Source organism: Anabrus simplex, chromosome 7, assembly GCF_040414725.1.
Source record: "Anabrus simplex isolate iqAnaSimp1 chromosome 7, ASM4041472v1, whole genome shotgun sequence".
In the NCBI taxonomy this organism is placed as follows: domain Eukaryota; kingdom Metazoa; phylum Arthropoda; class Insecta; order Orthoptera; family Tettigoniidae; genus Anabrus; species Anabrus simplex.
In genome coordinates this window covers 70,779,628-70,802,337 of record NC_090271.1, presented here as the reverse complement: position 1 = coordinate 70,802,337, position 22,710 = coordinate 70,779,628, and the positions used below count along the sequence as shown (strand labels likewise).

General features: G+C 38.6%; 1 protein-coding gene across 2 annotated transcripts in view; it reads right to left on the bottom strand.

Annotated features, from left to right (window-relative positions):
• The window catches only part of LOC136877254 (RNA-binding protein 25), a 305,057-nt gene that overhangs the window by 211,630 nt on the left and 70,717 nt on the right, over positions 1-22,710 (bottom strand). The window lies entirely within an intron of this gene.

The following is a 22,710-nucleotide window of genomic DNA, read 5'->3' as shown; positions in this document are numbered from 1 at the left end:
ATGAGCTCCATTCAAGTGGGGGTAATTTCTGAGAGATGGTCAAATGAGTCCTATATAATTGTAAATTTAGTAGAGATTTCTTCTTGTACAATAGTTTAATTTCATTTTTCAACCATATGTTGTTTACTTTCTTTTGAGTGGCATTAGATTTTGAATAGGGATGACTTTTTCTTTGTAAAGATTTGAGAAATTTAGGTACCAACTCTAATTTCAAGCAATCTTTAAGAAACTTGATATCTCTAGAAATCTTGCCTATTTTAATTTTTATGTTCAAGTACTTGTTAGGTTTTACTATTGCCTGGTTGGCATTGACATTACATGTAATAAATATCATTTTGGTCCGTACTGATGATATTTGATTGAAATAATAACATTAAGTTATTTATTAGACCACCTAATCAATACATCACTTCAAATTTTGAGATGGTCCATAGTGATCCTATTTGAAACTGTTCTTCAACTTCTATTCACTTCATATCCTCAACGTGTTCTACAACTTCACCATATGCATCTGACTTTCGTCTTTTATCTTCAAGATCATGATTAACTTCGGATCTCTCGACCAACTTTGACTTTTATTCTCTCTTCTTTACTTTGATTATATAAGATTTTTCGCCATCGTCTAATTATAACCGCCAGATTATCAACTTTACTTTTATGCAATCTTACTACTTGTTGTATAACAATCTGTTGTTTTATCCATTGTACTTATTTTAGCAGCCTTCTAATGTTAATTTTGTTAATACTTCCACTATTGTATCTCATCACATTGTATTTTCAAACCATCATTGTTATTTTTAATGTTATTTTACTTCAAATCTCTTCAAGATTTTAAAATTCATTTCATTACTACATGTTATTTAGATGCTTATTTTTAATTTAAGGTTAAGACTATGGCTGATGATGCCTTCAGGGAAGGCGAAACATGTACCACTATTAGTTAACAAATTTATGTAAATCATCCAAGACGATTTTGTATTGATTAGGTGGTCTAATAAATAACTTAATGTTATTATTTCAATAACCTTTCTGGCCAAAGGAATGGTCTTCGCCTTTTTTGGTGCAGATTCACCCTTGGTAACCCATTCTTTAGATTGTTGTTTGGTCTCAGGAGTATAGTAATGTATCCATGTTTCATCCACAGTGACGAAACGACACAAGTCCTCAGGATTCTTCTGGAACAGCTGCAAATCATCCTTGCAACACTTCACACGATTCCGTTTTTGGTCAAGCGTGAGCAATCGCGGCACCCATCTTGCGGATAGCTTTCTCATGTCCAAATATTTATATATTTATGCAAAATACTGTATTATGTACCCGCTTCAGTCAAGATGCCCACAGCACTAACAATCTCACGCACCTTAACTCTTCTGTAATCCATCACCATATCATGGATTTGATCTATGATTTCTGGATTTGTAACCACCACAAGCCGTCCAGAATGTTCAGAGTCACTTGTGCCCATATGGCCAGTCCGAAAATTTTGAAACCACTTATAAACTGTTCTAATCGAAGGTGCAGAGTCACGATAATGTTCATCAAGCTTCTCTTTAGTCTCCTGAGACGTTTTGCCTTTCATAAAGAATGTTTAATCACCACACGAAATACTTTTTCGTCAATTTCTTGAATATCACTCGACTTCCTTGATTCACCTTTTCAATACAAAATTGTTATAGTTTATTTATAACATGTATTTGCACTTGGGACTAGTTTCGACGCTGTGTGGGCGTCATCATCAGCCAAAAAATGGGAAAATAGGCCAGTGTGTAGGCATTCATATTACACAAGGTGTTACATTAAACAATACAAATCTTGCAAGGAGATAAAAACATGGATGAATATAGAAACAAATGAATCGTTGAGAAAGCAAAAGTTATACATGTTAAAAAATAACCTTAACCACACATCTTGCAGTGCGAAAATATTCTTCTTGAATGATTCCTGAGTATAAAACACACGCGCACACATTTCTGAAGAGCCAGCAGGCAGGACAAAGTAAAGTGAAACCTTAAGAGTTCTTCTGAGAAGAGTTCACCATTTTTCTATGTTCCGATTAAATAATGAAGTCTCCCTTGAGTTCCTGATAAACATACACAACAGGAAATTCTCCTTCACTCTCAACAATAGCTATAAAGACCAACGGTAAATTTCATTTTTCAAAGACGTGAAAGCATGATCTTGAACGTGATGTAACTCCATTCATTTAACCCATTTTTTACACAAGGTGTTACATTAAATAATATATCTCACGAGGAGATAAAAACAGGGACGAATGTAGAAACACATGCATCGTTGAGAGAGCAAAAGGTGTACATATTCTGATTGGCTGATGATGACGCCCACACAGCGTCGAAACTAGTCCCAAGTGCAAATACATGTTATAAATAAACTATAACAATTTTGTATTGAAAAGGTGGACCCTTTCTAGTTTTTCCTATCTTCCATTCTCAGTTCAATACGGACCAAAAATGAAACTCTTATGTTTAAATTCCTTGATTCACACGAATGCCAAACACAAAGAAATAGACCAATATGGCTGAAACTTGGTGTGCGTTCATTCAAGAGATGCTACTAACTAAACATGACCTCGATACGTGCCGATGGTGCCATCTCTCGGACTTTGCACGGAATTTTCAAACCACCTTCGTAGCGTCCAACCGGTTTGGGTTTTTGAAGGCAGTTGACACTAGAGAAGCAATATTAAGTGTACAAAGTACTGTTCCAAAGATGTAGGGATATCAGCTGTAATGTATTTGCATGTCTCATTGATTATCAAAAGGCATTTGATCGTGTGAATCATGAACACTTGATGGTAGTACTCAAGAAAACAGGAATTGATGGGAAAGATCTCAGAATAATAGCAAATTTATACTGTAACCAATCTGCAGTCATGAAAATAGATCAAGACCAATGTAAGCAAGTGAGAATACGCCGAGGTGTCAGGCAAGGATGTATAATATAACCGATACTCTTCAACCTGTATTCTGAGCATGTATTCAAAGAAGCCCTATTTGATGTGGAAGAAGGAATTTCAGTGAATGATGTCAAACTCAACAATTTGCGCTACGCAGATGACACAATTGTCTTTGCAGATACGATAGAAGGGCTACAGAAGTTGATACAAAATTTCTGAAACAAGCAAGGGATATGATCTGGAGAGCAACACTAATAAAACAAAATTGATGATCATCAGTAAGAAGAATATCCAAGACGTGAATCTGTTCCTCAATGGAGCAATTATAGAGAGAGTTTCACAACATCCGTACCTGGGTACCATAATTAACGAAGCATGGGACAATTCGCAAGAGATAAAGTGTCGCATTGGAAAAGCGAGAAGTATTTTCAACTCGATGAGCTCAAACTTCAAGAATCACGACCTTACCATGGATACAAAAATGCGGCTCCTTAGGTGATATGTGTTTTCAGTTCTCTTTTGCGGTGTGGAAACATGGACCCTTACAAAAGCTACCACTGCTAGACTTGAAGCATTTGAACTCTGGCTATACAGGAGAATTTTGAAAATATCACGGACTCAGAAAGTTACAAATGTTGAGGTTCTACGCCGTGCTAACTGGAGACCAGAGCTGATCAACACCAAGTGTCGCAAACTACAATATTTTGGTCACATCATGAGGAATCAGAAAAGATATGAGCTGCTTCTACTTATCCTGCATGGAAAAATAGAAGGAAAAAGATCTCCTGGGCGAAGAAGAATTTCCTGGCTCGACAACCTTAAAATCTGGTTCAACAAAACATCTGCAGAACTGTTCCGAATTGCAATGGATAAAGCCAGAATAGCCATGTTGATCGCCAACGCCTGAGGCGCACAGGCACGCTAAGAAGAAGAAGAAACCTGTCTACAGAAAATCAAATTTACATTGTCTTCATATCACCATTTTGTTGTCAGATGGTACACTAAGACCATGATCGTGTAAATTCGATTTGCTGTAGAGATATATATATAACATCATCTGTGTTATGCTAATTTTACTATTTAACCTTCGTTCTCCGCTAGACTGAGGATGTCCCCACCAGGAACGAAACGTGTACCTATAACTTTGCTTTAAGAATAAAAACATTTTTTAAGTACTGTAAGGGTGGACCTTTTAATGTTAATATCTTTAAACTGTTCAAAGTTGACAATATGGGCTAAACTGACATATATTACTTGCAACACTGAAGGTTTGAAGTGACAAGGATGGGAAAGAACATGGTTTGAAAAGTATCGGCTGTGGCCTTAATTAAGGTACAGCCCCGGCTTTTGCTTGGTGTGAAAATAGGAAACCCTGGAAAACCATCTTCAGGGTTGCTGACAGTGGGACTCGAACCCACTATCTCCTGAATGCAAGCTGACAACTGCGGGATCCAAACCGTACAGCCACTAGGTCGATCACCTTAGAATAATATATCATCAATTATATAACTGTATTTATAAGGTCTCAGTTTTTTCAACTACTGTAAATTGTACCTATTAACTTCCTTGCCCTGCATGGGCCCATTTGACTGTTTGCTACTATCAAGACTTTACTTCAAGATTTTAATGGAAAATACTCTATCAACATTACAAAATATTTGTGATTGGACTGAGCTTCGAACTCTGTTATGTAATTTTAACTTTATGTATGTCTTTTGTATTTTGGAATTATATTTATCCAGTAAGTGGCTGATGATGTCCCAAAAGAAGGGACAAAACATGTTCCACTATAATCCAACCATATTTTAATAGATAAATACATATTTAAAATACTGAAAAGGTGGAATTTCCACCAAATGTATTTTAGCATTGTAAATACGGGCTTTTAACCATGAAATTTATTTCATGCAATACTATTTCGTCAAGTGTGGACATGGTTCCTTAAATGAAGAAAAAAAAAAAAAAAAAAAAGAAGAAACGAATGTGAGGAATTCCAGCAACAGTGCGATTTTGGTTCAAACCTCTCTGAATACATTGCCATTGACAATGCGGAGACTACTTCAGAGAAGCGGAATCCTACGCCGCCAGAAGGAGATGCAGCAACCTGTCATAAATATTGTTTTTAAGGTTATAAGCCTGGTGTGTGACCAAAAAAACTACTAGACATAAACATTTGCATGTCTTTTATGTACTGTACAAAGGTGTTTCAACAACATGCCTCCAGGTGTCCCGATCCTCTGCTTTCGTCCTCCAACCTCTGACTCCAGCTCCCCTTAGATCCTTCTCCACTTCATCCAGCCATCTCAGTGGGGGTCGTCCCACTCTTCTGGTGCCAAAGTTCTGTAAACGTCACCTTCCTATAAGAATAATTTTCGTCCTTTCTATGCACATGCCCAAGCCATCTCACTCTTCTTGCTTTGATTTTGCTTACAATATCATGTTCCTTGAACAGTAGGTATAGTTCATGGTTGTAACTTGCGCGCCAGCATCCGTGATCATTGACTGCTCCGTAAATCTTCCGTAAGATCTTCCTCTCAAATATGGCCAATCTGCTCATGTCAGTTGTCCCAAAAGCCGAAGTTTCAGAGCCATATAATAGAACTGATCTTGTTAGGGTCTTATACATTTTAACCTTAGAGCTACGGCTTGTGTAGCGTGACGTTAGGTTTCTTTTTAGTCCGTGGTAACATCTATTTGTTATTAGTATTCTAAGGTGTATTTCTGCACTGACTTTGTTGTCTGAGGTCAACATTGACCCTATGTACTCAAATTCAGTCACATTTTCAAATTTATAGCCATCGATCTCAAGGCATTTCAGTCTTGACGGATTTTCTGACACCACCATGTATTTTGTCCTTTTCTCACTTACCGTGAGTCCCATCTGTTTTGATTCAGCATTTAACCTAGTAAATGTTTCTTTGACAACCCTTTCTGTTCTTCCAATAATATCAATGTCGTCAGCATATGCTAATACTTGTACTGATTTACGAAATATTGTACCCCTTCTTCCAATTCCAAAGTCTTGCACGACTTTTTACAGGGCAATATTAAACAGCAAACATGCCAATGCATCTCCCCGTCTGAGACCCTTTTGTTCTGAGAGGTTTCATTGTAGTTTAACTCTACACCGGACTGTACTGAGAGATGCTCTTGTTAAGGCTAAAAGCTTTTCTGGGATACAAAGTTCTTGCATTGCACTAAGTAGTTTATCCCGTTTTATACTGTCATATGCTGATTTGAAATCAATAAACAGGTGGTGTGTGGTGATCTTGTATTCTCGGGTCTTTTGTAGGATCTGTCTTAATGCATGTATCTGATCGGTGGTCGACTTCCCTTTTCTGAAACCACATTGATTGTTTCCTATTGTCTCTTCTACATGCTGCAGTGGTCTCATATACAATATATATTGGAAAATATCTTATATCCTATGTTCAACAATATGATAGCCCTGTAATTTGAGCAGTCCAATGGATCTCCTTTCTTATGTATTGGGCAGATCAACCCTTCTTCCCATTCTCTAGGTAAGCGTTCATTTTTTCATATTTCACAGATGACCCTGTGAACCCTTTGAAGAGTTGGTTTTGCCATTTTAATCAGCTCTGCATTTATATCATCAGGCCCAGGTGCCTTGTTCTTCAATCCGTTGATGGTAAGTTCTACCTCTTCTACAGTAGGCAGATACATTTCTCCATAGTCTATTTGTGAGGATCTGATTTCCAGCATTCTTTCCTTATTACAGTGAGCATCATTCTCTACTCCCTCCAGCTGTTCCTGAAAATGTTGATTCCATCTCTCTAAGGCCTCCTGTATGTTGCCCATCAATTCTCCATTAGTTTTTCTGAAGTTTGATGTTCTTGGTGTAAATCCTGTTCTCATATTGTTAATCAAGCGATAGTACTTTCTCGAATCATTCTGGGTATGCATCTCTTCTATTTCCTTCAGCCTTGCTTCATGACACTCCTTTTTCTTTTTGTGTACCTGCTTTTCACTTCTTCTTAGCCCTCTCTATGTTTCAACAGTATTTCTGGTACGTTTATTGATTATTGCTTTGTAGGCTATATTCTTCCTTATAGTTATTTCCGCACACTATATCAAACCCTGTGCTCCTTTTGTTTCTGCTTACTTCACCAATTATTTCCTCTGCAGTATCTTTTATCACTCGCTTATAATCCATCCAACTTATGTCATTGGCTTTTGCAGCAGTTTCAACCATAGCAAAATGTTCCTTTATCTGCTCCTGATAGAGGGTTTTAGTTTCTGGGTCTTTTAGCTTTTCCACATCATATTTCTTTAATCTATTTTGTTTCTGATGTCTATAGTTGATATTAATTTTTCTTCTCAATTTGACAATAACTAAGAAATGATCCGAGTCCACATTAACTCAACTCTTCTAAAGGTGGGGTTATTTAATGTGTATAGAATTTATGGTAATTTGGATTTAAGTTTGTTGAGAAATGTAAGTTTGTTTAATGTTATGTTTTACTTGATTTTAATTTTGGCTTTTTTAGTAAAGATTCCCATATTTCTTGTTCATTTATGATTACCGAAAGCGCATGTGGAAGCGCCAGTATCTCACCATCACCCTGCCCAGAAACATGGTATCCTTACAACTCTGACTACCAGGGCCAGGAGGATTTGTGAAGCGTCAGATCTACAAGAGGAAATTAACACCTTGAGAACCACCTTTGAGAGCAACGGTTACAGCAGAGCTTTGATCTCAAGGGTTCTGAAATCGGCACATAATCGGACGTCTGTTAAGAAAAAAGATGTAAAAGGAACTGCTTACCTACCTTACATACATAACACGACGGATCGTATTGCTAAAATCTTACGTAGGTACCATGTACGAACTGTTTTTGGAACATCAGTTAAGATTAGGCAACTCCTGCGACCAACTAAGGATAGTTTGCCTAAATTACAACAACCTGGTATCTACAGAGTTCCCTGTACTTGTGGCAAGGTTTATATTGGGCAGACTTCGAGAACGGTGTGTACTCGCATCAAAGAACATACCAGATGTATCAGACTCAACCAACCTGATAAATCAGCTGTTGCTGACCATGCCCTAACACCTGGTCATGATGTCTTGTTCCAAGAAGTGGATGTTCTTGCCCGTATAAAGCAATATCGCCCAAGAATTATCAGGGAGGCGGTTGAAATACGTAAACATCCAGATAATTTCAACCGCGATACAGGTTACAACCTCAGTGAATCATGGCTACCTATAATCAGAACCATTAGAGAGTAATGCTTTGCTGCCACTATTCATTGTCTCTAGCGTGGGGCTAAAATGGCGTCCCCTTTACATCTTTGGGCACCATTTGTAGCTTCCTTGTTGCTTTCTCCTAGCAACCATCAATACGTCGTTTCTCTTCTCTTTTGTCTCCTGATGAAGAAAGGCAAGGTTCCTTTTGAAACGTTGAGTGTGTTTATAATTATTTACACGGCATAAGCCCAAAAATAGAACTCATGAATAGTTACACGGGCCGTGAAAGTCTAAATGATAATTTTTTTTAATTTAGAGGGAGTACTCAATACTCTTAGCATATAATAGCGGCATCCAGTTACACGAGAATGTACGAGCGATTCGGAGTTGCTAGTCCTGAACAAGGATCTTGTAGGCTGCAGTGCCGTGCGCAGGTTATTCACGCGGAATTTCACTACGGGCCTCCTGTCAGCGCTTCTCATTGACCCATTAACCGACCCCTAGAAGTATTCTTATTTACAATAATTAAATCGTAGACAGCATAAAACTAGAATTTGACACCATTTTCTGTGTTGGAATAGGCTGGCTAAGATTGCCAACTTCGTTGGTATGTTCCGAGCTGTCAGTGGAGAGATGGCATGGGAGGATATCAGTAGGCGAGTAAGTTTGAGTGGTGTCTTTAAAAGTAGGAAAGATCACAATATGAAGATAAAGTTGGAATTCAAGAGGACAAATTGGGGCAAATATTCGTTTATAGGAAGGGGAGTTAGGGATTGGAATAACCAAGGGAGATGTTCAATAAATTTCCAATTTCTTTGGAATCATTTAAGAAAAGGCTAACGAAAACAACAGATAGGAGATCTGTAATAATAATAATGTTATTGGTTTTACGTCCCACTAAGTACTTTTTCAGTTTTCGGAGATGCCGAGGTGACGGAATTTTGTCCCGCAGGAGTTCTTTTACGTGCCAGTAAATCTACCGACATGGGGCTGACGTATTTGAGCACCTCCAAATACCACCGGACTGAGCCAGGATCGAACCTGCCAAGTTGGGGTCAGAAGGCCAGCGCCTCATCCGTCTGAGCCACTCAGCCCAGCGATAGGAGATCTGTCACCTGGGCGATTGCCCTAAATGCAGATAAGTAGTGATCGATTGATTGAAAAAGAAAATCGCGCAGTGCGCCAGATACGTTTTAATTAGGGTGATTAATCGCATCGTACCTTGTGGAGTGTGTGGGATGCTAGAGGCCTGTTGACCGCTTTGTTGCCCTCTGCCGAAGAGTCTTGTTACAAGCCGGACCTACCCAAGCCAGACCTATAATCTTTTCTCATAGCCTAGTCTTGTAACCATTTCCTAAGTTGGTAGCTTTGCACAAGCCGCTGCGACATCGTTCGAGACGTGCTGCGTTGAATTTCTAACCTCTGTGACATCGTCTGAGCTGAGCTGCGGGAGCCGTGCCGCATTGGATATCTAACCTAACATTCGCAAAGGGTCTACGGAATCATTTCCTAAGTACAGGTTATCGCTGTAATATCCACGTATATCTTTAAGTTACAATAGGAGAACTGAACGTAAAGGTTTTCAATTATTACGAAATGTGTAAAGAAAAGTGAAACGAAACGGCGTAAAAGTCGCACTTTTTATTTTCATTTCGTACGCCTATATCATGGCTGCAATATTTTGATACCGTTATGTATAGTATGAGCTAAATGATTAGCACGTGTTGGCCTTTGGTTCAAGGGGTCTGGATTGGGTCGAGGATTTTAACTTTCCTTGGTTAATTCCAACGGTTCAGGGGTTGTCTGTTTGCCTAATTAAACATTAGAATTAATCTTAGGTAGGGCCGCGTTTTCATGCGCGTAGATCATCTTATTACGCGACAATTCAAAAGACCTGCAACCGGCTCCGGAGGCCACGCGCCATTTTATAATAATAATAATAATAATAATAATAATAATAATAATAATAATCTAATCTAATCCGTGAAACACTTACAGACACAGTCTCTAAAGTGAAATTTCTGGGAGAGATATCACAGCCTTTCAAAATAAAAACTGGTGTACGACAAGGCGACGGACTATCCCCAATTCTTTTTAATTGTGTCCTAGAGAAAATAGTGAGAATTTGGAACGAAAAACTTATTGAACTCAACATTTCACCGATAAGGTTACGAAGAGGAAACAAAAGGATTGAAATAAATTGTCTTGCATTTGCAGATGACTTTGCAATACTTTCTGAAAATGTGACATCTGCTGTAACCCAAGTAAATGTCTTGGAAAGAATTGCCAGCAGAACTGGCTTAAAAATTTCTGCAGAAAAAACAAAATTTTTAACAAATATTTGGGATGCACCAAAATTTCTGAAAACAGATATTGGCCAAATAGAGAGGGTAAAAATATTCAAATATCTAGGGGAAATAATCCAAGAAAATGGTTTAGAAAAATCTGCAGTAGAGGAGAGGGTACATAAAATGGAGAGAGCTTATGGTGTCACCAAAGATATCTACAATAAAAGATGCCTATCCAAAAATGCAAAAATAAGGCATTACAACACAGTAGTGAAGCCAGAATGCCTATATGCAAGCGAGTGTCTGGCATTAAACTATAATTTAGATAAGCTAGAAATACTAGAAAGGCGAATCACAAATTTTAGGCCCACAAAACACAGCAGAAGGTTGGAAATTACGAAGTAATGCTGAAATATATCAAAAAATAGAAAATATATCAGATGTAATGAGGAAAAGGAGACTTATGTTTTTTGGACATTTATATCGAATGCAAGATAGTAGATTAACCAGTAAGATTTTCAGATATTTGTGGAGTAAGAAATCAACGACAAGCTGGGTCAATGAAGTAAGAAAGGATTTAGAAAAAAACAATATAACAACAGAAGAAATAAATAATAGAGAAGGCTTTCGGGAAAAAGTATTGAAAATAGAAGGATTCCAAGGTAGGAAAGTAAAAAAGACTGGTTCAAAGTGGTCTGAAGACAGAAAGAAGAAACATAGTGAACAGATGAAAGCGTACTGGAAGAAAAGGAAAGAACAAAGAAGAAGGAATTGAAATTGGCACGTGGTCCTCTGGTGGCCCATTCGAAAGAATAATAATAATAATAATAATAATAATAATAATATATTTGCATAACGAAAAATATCCCAATACAGTACCCGTATATTATTATTTTACTCTCTCCCTATTTTTTATGTTGCCCGTATTGATAGTTTTCCAGCATCCATCGTCATTTTCCCAGTGCCCCCCGAAAAACAACGCATGGAGGTTTTACAGTGTATGTTATGATCACCCCTGAAATTAAATAAACAAAGTTACTTCTTGATGAGTGCTCATCTGTTTTCACTTAACATTGGGAACACTTTCCGTGATCGCATAAAACAAGGAAATTAAGGCAGAATATGCCTCCCGAAAAGACTGATAATACCGTTTCTTAGTTGAACTCATTACGAACACCATTAAAAATACTAAATCGCTTAGAAATTCGTCACACAATTCCACGAGTTTCAGAACTATCGCCAATGTTACACACGCACTCAAAGCCTTTCAGCTGCTACGGAGCACGACACAGTTACCAAAGTTGTTTTATATAAATTCACAGCCTGCTACTTTTAACGGATTTCTTTTCTTAAAAATCGCAGCCTGCTACTTGTTTGGAAACAGCTCATTGAATGAAGTAGCAGTTATTATTATTATTATTATTATTATTATTAAAGCGTCTTTATTGTGGCGAAGTTAGGGCTCCCGGCCCTTTCTTACACTTAACCACTTCATGTATATACAATGTATATTTTACATAAAATTTAAACATATGAAATCTTTACAACCTAAAGTATAACTAAAGCAACTTAAGTATCACTAACTAAACTAAGGTGAGTAAAGTATAACTAAATTATATACAGGAACACATTGCAATAAACAACCATATTCACTCTCATTCATGCATCCCATTCACACTCAAGAAAGACTGGAAGTGCTTAAAAGATGACGCTGGCAAAGGATTTTAAATTTTGTCTTAGATTTAGCTTCCCTGATGTCATTGGGGAGTTCATTCCACCAGCTCGTGGCGGTGATAGTGAACGATCTATTGTAGGTTGCGGTTCGATGCACAGGAATTTCTAGCGTACAGCCTGACCGGGTATTGAACAGGTGCAGGGAACTAAGGTAGCGAAAACTGGTGGATAGGTAAGGAGGAGTGTTTTCAGAAAGCACTTGATACACCAAAGTAGTTGCGTGGAGTCTACGTCTGTCATTCAGTCGTAACCAAGATAATTGTGTATAGAATGGGGATACATGGGCGTATGGTTGTATGTCGAATGCATACCTGATGCATGCATTTTGGGCACGTTGCAGTCTCATGCTTTGCTCGTTATTGATATCAATAAAAACTGTATCACAGTATTCGAGAATTGGAAACAAGAGTGATTGAATGAGCTTTATTTTCAAGGACCGAGGAAATATATTTTTAAACCGCTTCAGAGGATGCAGGCTTTGATATACCTTTTGGCACACTTTCATCACATGTTGCGACCAGTTCAATGTTTCGCTTATAGCCACACCAAGATTCATAACTGTTTCACAAAATGGAATAATGGTATTGTTTAGTGCTACAGGAGGAATTTCGTATTGTTTTAAGACGTGTAAGTTTTTTGAAGTACCAATGATTATTGCTTGCATTTTAAGAGGATTAATTTTGAGATTGTTACTCAATGCAAAATTACTTATGAGACTTAAATCAGCATTAACTTTTTCTACAGCACTCTGAATTTTATCAGTTCCTGAGTGGTAGTAGATCTGCAGATCATCAGCATAAAGATGATACTTGCAATGTGTAATCAATTTGGCAACATCGTGTAAGTAAATTGCAAACAGCAATGGTCCAAGTACAGACCCTTGGGGGACACCGAGGGGTTTGTTAAGCCACTCAGATCTGCTATTATTTACTTTGACACACTGACGGCGATTTTTGAGGTACGAACTGAAAAAGTTTATTGCCGTCTTGCTGAAATTTAATGAATCCAATTTTGAAAGTAGCAGTTGAGGAACAACAGTATCAAAAGCACTAGAAAAATCAAGTAGAACCAGTACAGTCACTTGTCGAGTGTCCATTGCCTGTCGGATATCATCAGTTACTTTCAGTAGGGCAGTCGTTGTGCTGTGTCCTTTCTTGAAACCAGATTGGTAAGGGTCAAGCAGTGAGAAGTTAGTCAAGTAAGTGAGGACTTGTTCGTGTACCAAGCGTTCTAGTACTTTGGAAAGGGGTGGGAGAATGGATATAGGGCGATAATCTGATGGTAAACTAGGAGAATTCTTCTTAGGAATAGGAATGACGATACCGTGCTTCCACACAGTTGGGAATACTCCCTGTACAAGGCAATGAGTAAATATATGCGTCAGAATAGGTAATATGGCACCAATAATATTTTTTATGAAAGATAATGGTATGTCGTCATTACCGGGAGCATCAGACTTGAGGGAGTAAATTACACACTTCACATCGTTCGCCCCAACTTTTTTGAAAGTGAATTTTACTTGATTTACTCGGGAATGAGCATTTATGGCGTTAATATCATCATTAGTTAGGTCATCAACTGGTTGATGATTATTATTATTATCATTATTAGGATAGTTAGCATCATAGTCATTATTGTCAGTAATATCATTATTAGTGTATGCTGCTTTCGTAAAATGAGAATTTAGATCATCAAGTGGTATACTGGGTGTCTGCATGGTCAGGCTGCGACCTATACCCATCTGATGCAAATGTTTCCATATTAGTGCTGAATTTCGTCTGTTTGTTATCTCTTGAATATATTTATACTTGCTGTTACGAATTAATTTCTTAACTTGATTTCGGAGAATACGGTAATTTTCGAAATCACTAGTGCTTTCAGTTCGCCTAAATCGCCTATACCAAGCATCACGATTTGCCATGACCGACTTAATTTCATTTGTTAGCCAAGGAGACGAAGGGTGAGAAACTCGAATTTGCTTCTTCGGAGCGTGTTTGTCATACAGTCCTAATATTAAAGAGTTCAGTCTGTCAACCTTATCATCAATGTCATTAGTCAGTAGAATGTCATTCCACGGCAATTGATATGCTTCATTTCGTATTATCTCAGTATTAAAATGCTTGAAGTCTCTTCGCATTATGTACCTGGTTTTGTACTTTGGTGCCTTGAGAGAGTAACATAAGTATATGAGATCGTGGGTCGAAATACCTGGTACAGCAAGCTGTCCATGTTTTACCACTTTCTGCGGATTGTTTGTTATAATAAGGTCAATCAGTGTGTGAGACGTGTGGTTTATTCTGTGAACATGGTTAGTCGCGTCTAGTGTCAGTATATTGTAATCCATGCCATGGAATAAGTTTTGTAAGTATGTTGATTCGTTACTTGTAACTAGGAGATTAGTATTGAAGTCACCAAGAATGATTATGTTTTCGTACAGCGGAGTTAACTTCGATAATGCCACTTCTAGGTCAGATATATGTTGTATGTCCGGCGCCTTGTATACCACTCCGATCAGTAGTTTTTGATTATTAACCAAGAGTTCAACAAACATGAATTCAGGTCGAAATGGAGTCTTAGGATCTGAGGTCATAATTATTTTACTTTTTAAGTCGCTACGGCAATATATAGCGCAACCGCCCCCTACACGATTTAAACGATCTAGGCGATGTAACGTCATGTTATTCAGCTTTACGAGATCAGATTTGAGTGACTGCTGTAACCATGTCTCTGTTACACAAATACAATGCAAGTTACTGTTACTAAATAGAGCCTGTATTTCGTCAAAGTGACAAAGAAGCGATTGTGCATTGATATGACAACACTGAAAATATTGTTGGTGGGGAGCTAACATTTCCTTAAGAATGTCTCCTGCCACAGCTGGTGAAGGGGAAGGTAAGGGTGAAGGCGGACGACAATGAAGAGGGATAGTGTCAATGACATCACGGACATGCTGTTCGGTATAAATAATTGACTCATTTACGTTAGCCATTGTCAACAGAAAAATTCAAACTACTCACCCTAGTTGTTTCATAAGCACCTCCAGAAATATTTACACAATCACTCTCACACACACTATCACATTCACATACACAAACATTGTACGCTATTATATCACTCATTGTTTTTCCTAGTCAATCTCGTCGCTCACATAAGGCTTATTAATTGTGCCATGCTGCTAACAAACATTTTCTGTCCATTGTCTTTCAAAACAACAATGCGGCCGTCCTGTGTCCACACCCGTCGGAGTCCGAAGTGATCACGTGCCCTGTTTAGAATAGTTTTTCTGATACCTGTCAGGGATTCAGTCAGTAGAAGGCCAGTTCCTTTTAACAGCCGCTTGGCCCTCCAAACTCTGTCCCGGTCATGGCAACGCACGAACTTTATAATTATAGGGCGCTTACCCGTAGCAACAACCTGAGCTGTGGTTCGTTTTAGCACTCCTAAACGATGGCAACGATCTATATCAGACATAGTTATATCTACATTTAACTTGCCCTTCATCGTGTTGATAACTTTATCATAAACGTTCTCTGCCGGCTCCTCTGGAATACCATGCAGCACTAAGCAGTTCCGCCGGCTGTACTGTTCAGCTTCATCAAGCAGCTCGGCCTGTTGTTCGAGGCGCTGTTCAGTAAATTCCAGTTTTTTTGTTATGTCTTTCAACTCACTAGACACCTTTTCTTGGAACTGGGAGAACTCAGCCTTTAGCCGCTGCAGCTCATCCGCGCGGCAGGTGCAGCTTGCGACGTGTTCCAGTGATTATTAATGCATTTACCAGTCGAATTTCAAACATTGCATCTCGTATTACCAGCTACTATCGAAAGTCAAACAAGTCAGATTTGACCGCAGAAAGCGAAACCAAGCGCGGATATTCAAAATATATACAATAACGTTGTTCATCCATAAACCGTAAAACACACTCAAAATCCGTACATTTTACGGAAAAACCAGAATACTTGGCAGGTATGCAACATGATTTAATTAGGATGCTCGCGGGACCACGTAAGTAAAACGAATAACACGGGAAAACATAGTTTCCAGAAACATATAACCGAGGTTCTACTGTACTGTAAATTGTAGTAACTTCCTTGTCCCGCATGGGCCCATTTAAGTGTTTGCTACTATCAAGACTTTACTTCCCGAGATTTTAACGGAACATACTCCATCAACATTACAAAATATTTGTGATTGGACTGAGCTTCGAACTCTGTTATGTAATTTTAACTTGATGTATGTCTTGTGACTTGTGTGCATCTGAGTCTCTGCTGTATTCCAAAACACGAGATTGTTGTCCACAATTTGACATAGAAGGGCCAAAAGCACTGTCAGAATCACAAAATTAGAAATATCTACTTCACCGTCTCTAGTCACATCTGATAACCGGTCTGCACATATCATCATCATCTGTTTGCCCTTCCAGCGAGCCGGGTAGGGAGTTTGAAAACGAGCGTCTTCCAGAGTTGCCTATTCAAAAACATTTCGTTGTCCAAGACAGATTCCCAATTCCATCCTCTTTTCTCCACGTCTTCCCTCAGTTGGTCCATCCATCTTCTTGGTCTTCCAGCTGGTCTTCTACCTGTTATTCTCTTTTCCAAATAAGCACACGGTAACCTTGTGCTATTCATTCGTTTAACATGCCCAAACCATTTAAGTCTAGATGACCTAAGTCTTTCCTCCATCGATTCATTTAGACCTAGGTTAGATCGGATCTCATTTTTCACATGATCAAGTCGGGTCTTTTGGAGGGCAGTTCTAAGAAATTTCATTTCACAGGCTTGAATCCTACTATAATCCTTTGATGTTAGTGTGCAGGTTTCCAGAGAATATATAGTGGTGGTGGTGGTGGTGATTATTGTTTTAAGAGGAAGTACAACTAGGCAACCATCCTCTATATAACACTAATCAGAGGGAAAAATGGAAGGGATCCGACACTTTGAAAAATGAATGTATCGGCCAAAGGAAGACAAGGGCCACGAAGGGCGTGAAAATGAAAGACTCCCTAGGCCTCCATACGTAATACCGTCGGGGTCTGAAAAGAACAAGAGTTGACCAAGGGAGGTCGGATAGGATAGATGAAAGTGAGGAGCCTGGCACAAGTAAGTGGAAGCAATGCCAGGACTCAGCTAAGGGCCCCGTGGTCGCCAACCCACGCTCCAAAGTTTAGAGCCCCTGGGGCCCCTTTTAGTCGCCTCTTACGACAGGCAGGGGATACCGTGGGTGTTATTCTACCGCCCCCACCCACAGGGGGACCAGAGAATATATATGGATAGGAATGAAATATGACTTGTACAGGGTCATTTTTGTTCTTTGTGGCACTTTCTGATCCCATGTAGGTGTCTAACGATGCTGTAAAAGTTAGAGCCTTTGGTTACTCTGTTTGTTATTTCTCTCTCAGTTCTGTTATTACTAGCGATTACGCTTCCTAAATAACTGAATTGGTGTAGTACTTCAACTTGGTGGTCCTGTATTTTTATGTTGCATTCTGTATAATGTCTGCTGATTTTTAATGCTACTGTTTTCGATGGGTTCAATTTCATTCCATAGTCATCAAACTTCTTACACCATGCATTCAGATTATTTTGCACTCCCTCCTCTGTTTCATCCCATATTGCCACATCGTCTGCAAACACCAGAGCCTGAAGATCTTTATTACCTTTTCCTTTTAGTTCCTTTAAAATGGTATCCATAACTGCTATGAATAGAAGTGGTGACAAGGCACTTCCCTGTTGTACTCCTTTGGTTGTATTGAACCATTCAGAGTGACCATCTCCAATTCTGACACAGCTTTTACAATTACTATATAGCATTTGGATCTTCCTAATAAGGTACTCCGGTACACCAAGTTTTCTAAGACTTTTCCAAATAGTTGATCTACGAACATTATCATACGCCTTTTCAAGGTCCATAAACACAATAATTAGGTCTTTTCCTCTTTCCCAGTGTTTCTCTGCCAACATCCTCAAAGCAAATATCAGATCTGTTGTGCTTCTTCCAGTCCTTAAACCATGTTGTTCCTCTTCTAAGATAGGCTCTAGTATATCCCTTACTCTGGCTTCAATGATCTTCTCCATAATTTTAAGGCTGTGTGATAGGAGGGTAATGCCTCTGTAATTTTCACTTTTCCTTCTACTCCCTTTCTTAAAGATAGGAACTATCAGCCCTTTTGTCCAATCTTCAGGTATTTCATTATCCTTCCATATTGTTCTGAGAACTCTATACAGCCACTGTATTCCTGGTGGACCAGCAGCTTTAATCATGTCAGCTGTAATTTCATCAGCTCCTGCTGACTTACCACTTCTCATCCTGTGGAGAGCTTGCTCTACTTCTATCCATGTAATTGGGATATCTTCCTCTATTGTTTTCTGTCCTACATCCTCAACAGAGATCTCTTTAGGGCCATTTAGGAGTTTGTCAAAATACTGCCCCATTGTATCCGTGATATCTTTCATATTGCGAACTATATTCCCATCTGCTGTCTCCAGGGCTGTAATTGCTTCTTTATCTGATCTTTTACTTTTAACTATTCCATATATCATTTTCATATTCCCTTTACTGTCTTCTTCCAGTTTAGTTGTAAATTCTTTCCAACTTTTCTCTTTTTCTTCCCATACAATTCTCTTGACTTCCAACTTTCTGTATCTATATTCCTTTGCTATCTCTTCCAATTTATTGTTGTCTATTTGGTCACTGTTGTTTCTTCTGTCAGACTTAGCCACATCAAGAAGTTTTTTGGCTTTATTCCTTTTCATTATAATTCATCACAAAAATCCACATCTATTAGGCCTAGCAACTGCATGCGCCGCACCACGTTGACAGCTGGACTGAAGCTCCGAGGAATAGTTCGACATTTACGATATTATTTTGATATAAAGGTTTAAAGAAAAGAAGATGATGGGAGCAAGTCACCTTTTATTATTTATTTCATGACTACACAGTTTAAAATTTTAAATTTCGCTACCAGATTGCAGTAACGATCAAAGAAACACGAGGACCTCAAAAATGAGATTTCTCGTAGCCCGTCACGTACAGTCGGCCGAGAAACAACGAGAATTCTTGGGGCCTGTCATCTATGTGTTAACAATGTATTACTCTATACTGTAACATGTAATTTACATATAGAGGCAACATGGAACGTCCTCGTTGTGCTAAATGACACTGCTGTGTCGTGAACTGCCATAATTCAGAAAGTTGTACAGTAGTGATCCTATTGTAAACATTTTTGCATTCAATACAAAAAAGGAAGAAGACAAAAATGGATATTGGCAGTGAACCAAATGAAGTATCATGTAATAATACCAAAAGTATAATTCATACATAACCGACATCTTAAGAAAGAGTGGTGTAAGTAATTATTAAAGCAGACATTAATAATGACTCTTAAGTCCTTGTTTCTGTTTATTACAACGCTAAATTCATTTAACCATATAACTTTGTGCTGATTCCAGATTTCACCCTTCTTGTAAATAAATCCAAATTCTTTTGATGAAAAATATTAAGGGGAGTTATGACTGAATTTGGAACTTTGTCAGTTTTGATGCTATTTTTACCAAATGTAGGTTTCATGTTTACGTAGAAATAACCACTTATTTTACCAAATTATGAATATGCATTGGTTCAAACGTTTTTCTTTTTTCTTCAGTTTTCTCTTAACCCTTTCAGACCTGAAAGAAAACTGGAGGTGTGAATTTTTGTTTGTACGTCAAGAACTGACTAAAATGCTCCTCAATACACATATTAATAGTTTATTTTACAAAATAAAAACTAACATCCGAAAAACAGGACCCACACAATTGTGCGTATCAAAATTCAAAACCTCGTTGTATCACGTACGATGGTGTAGCTTCAAAATTTGCGTTCACTAACCAAAGTACACACTTCATTGAATATATTCCGGTATTCAGTAAAGCTTCTAGATTAATATAAATGCAGTAAATAAATGCTTACTTTCAGCACTACTGCTTCCTGCCATCTCGCCGATCAACTGTGCTTTTTAAACTCTTCTTCCTTCGCCCTGGCGGTCAAGCGCATACTAAAATCAATTGAAATACACGCCACGTGTCCTGCACAATCACTGCAGTCCGGTGTAACGCCGAAAAAACATCAAATACGGTCAGGGATAACTAAAATACGAACCCGCACAATTGTGCGTACTCGGTCTGAAAGGGTTAAACAGTACTAGCAGGATACCCATGCTTTCCTATGATTTTAAATTGAAAGTTATATTTCAAAGTTTTAAATTTTGTAGAGTCCACTGTCGGCTAGCCTATAAAAAACACCCTCACTCTGTACGTCGAATGGTTTTGCAGGAATAATTATCAACCTGTGAAATTTTGTCTTCATACGTCGAACCATAATGGAGGAATGAATCTTTTGTTATAGGGGTAGAATGTTTTAAAAATAGTCCTTATTTAACATCTAGGACATAAGACGAACATTCATGTAAAATTTTAAGTTTGTACGTGAAAGGTTTTCGGAAAAATGAATATTGTGATTGCCAACCCCCATCTAAACTCCTTGGGGGAGAAACATTGTGAAGCCACGCTGAGTGGTTCAGATAGCTACGGGCGCAGGCTTTCTGAGTCCAAATTCACAGGTTCGATCCCAGCTCAGGCTGGTGGTATATGAAGGAACTCAAATGGGTCAGCCCCGTATCGGCAGATTAGCACGTAAAAGAACTCCCAAGAAACAAAATTGTAGCACCTCAGAGACTCGGATATCTATATAAATAGTCGATGGGACGTAAAATCTATAGCATTATTATTAACAACATTTTGAAGTACATCAAATAGTTTTGGAGGGACATACAATTTCATTTCAGGAGTTAATCTCATTTAATCCCTTAGTGGTAGAATGTTTTAAAATATCTCCTATATTACATCTAGGATTTACAAATATATACCACAATTTGGAATTTTACTTTTGTACGTTGTTTTAATCTCCTCATTGTGTCATCTTTTTAAGATTCTGGAGAGACTTATCCTCAATAGGTTGACTGATAAAATCGAGCCAATTCCGATTCCACAGCAAGATGGTTTCAGGAGAGGGAAAAGCTGCACATCGCAGGTGTTAAAATTAAGTCAACACATAGAAGATGGTTTTGAAAGCCGGAAAATCATAGGAGCTGCATTTATAGATCTTTCGGCAGCATATCATACTGTTAATCACTGAATTCTCCTAGAAAAGGTATATAGCGTGACTAAGGATTTTCATCTGACTTGTACCATCAGAAACCTAGTTCAAAATCGAAGTTTCTTTGTTGAGTTCCAGGAAAAAAAGAAGCAGGTCGAGGATACAGAAGAACGGACTACCTCAGGGAAGCGTGTTGGCACCAATGATTTCCAATATTTACACCAATGATCAGCCTCTTCCCGCCGGGACAAATAGTTTCATCTATACTGATGATTGTGTAATCACTTGTCAGGGGGATAACTTTGAGATGATTAAAAAAACATTGTCCAAAGCTCTAGACACTCTCGCTGGCTATTGAAAGAAGAATCAACTAACACCAAACCCAACTAAGATGCAAACCTGTGTGTTCCATCTAAACAACAGAGAAGCTTCCCAAACTCTGAAGGTCAGATGGCACGGCATAGCATTACAAAACTGTCCTACCCCGAAGTACCTCGGAGTCACTCTGGATCGGACCTTAACCTACAGAAAACATTGTGTGAACATCAAGCAGAAAGTGGCTGCTAGAAACAATATTGTGCGGAAGCTAACTGGAACATCTTGGGGAGGACAACCAGGCACAGTGAGGACAACTGCCCTTTCGCTCTGCTATTCCGCAGCTGAATATGCATGTCCAGTGTGGTACAAATCTTGCCATGCCAAAGCAGTTGATGTAGCACTCAACGAGACCTGCTGCATTATTACTGGTTGTTTGAGACTTATACCTTTGGAAAAAGTGTATTGCCTTGCAGGCATAGCACCTCCTGATATCCGCCACGAAGTGGCAGCCAAGAAAGAAAAGAGAAAGACGTTGACATCTGAAGCCCACCCTTTGTTTGGATATGAGTCACCACGCCAGCGCCTCAAGTCTAGGAAAAGCTTCTCGAGAGTAACCGAAACACTTGCAGGAACAGCACAGCAAGCAAGAATTCAAGAGTGGGTGCGCCAGGAGTCAAAATACGAGTATCAGTCAATGGATGACCCCAAAAGAGGAACTCCCTCCTGGCCATGTTACAGATTGGGTGAATTGGAGAGTACTGAATAGACTGCACTCTAGTGTTACGCAGTGCAGGGTCAACCAGAAGAAATGGAGTTTCGAAGTGGACAGTACCTTGTGTGTATGTGGAGAAGAGCACACCACAGCCCATTTGCTGCAATGTAGTTCATGCCCATTCAGTTGCACAGCAGAAAACCTGGTTAAAGCGAAGCCAAATGCACTTGAAGTCACAAGGTTTTGGGCTCACACAGTTTAATGTGGCTCTTCATCACTGAAGAATTGATATTATGTTTTATGTTCTTTCCTCATATTTAATTTAAAACTTATGTATGCATCTGGCACGATATAAATAAAAGGCAAATATAAGTATCAAAAAGGTGGTCATTTACTGTTACTGATTCAT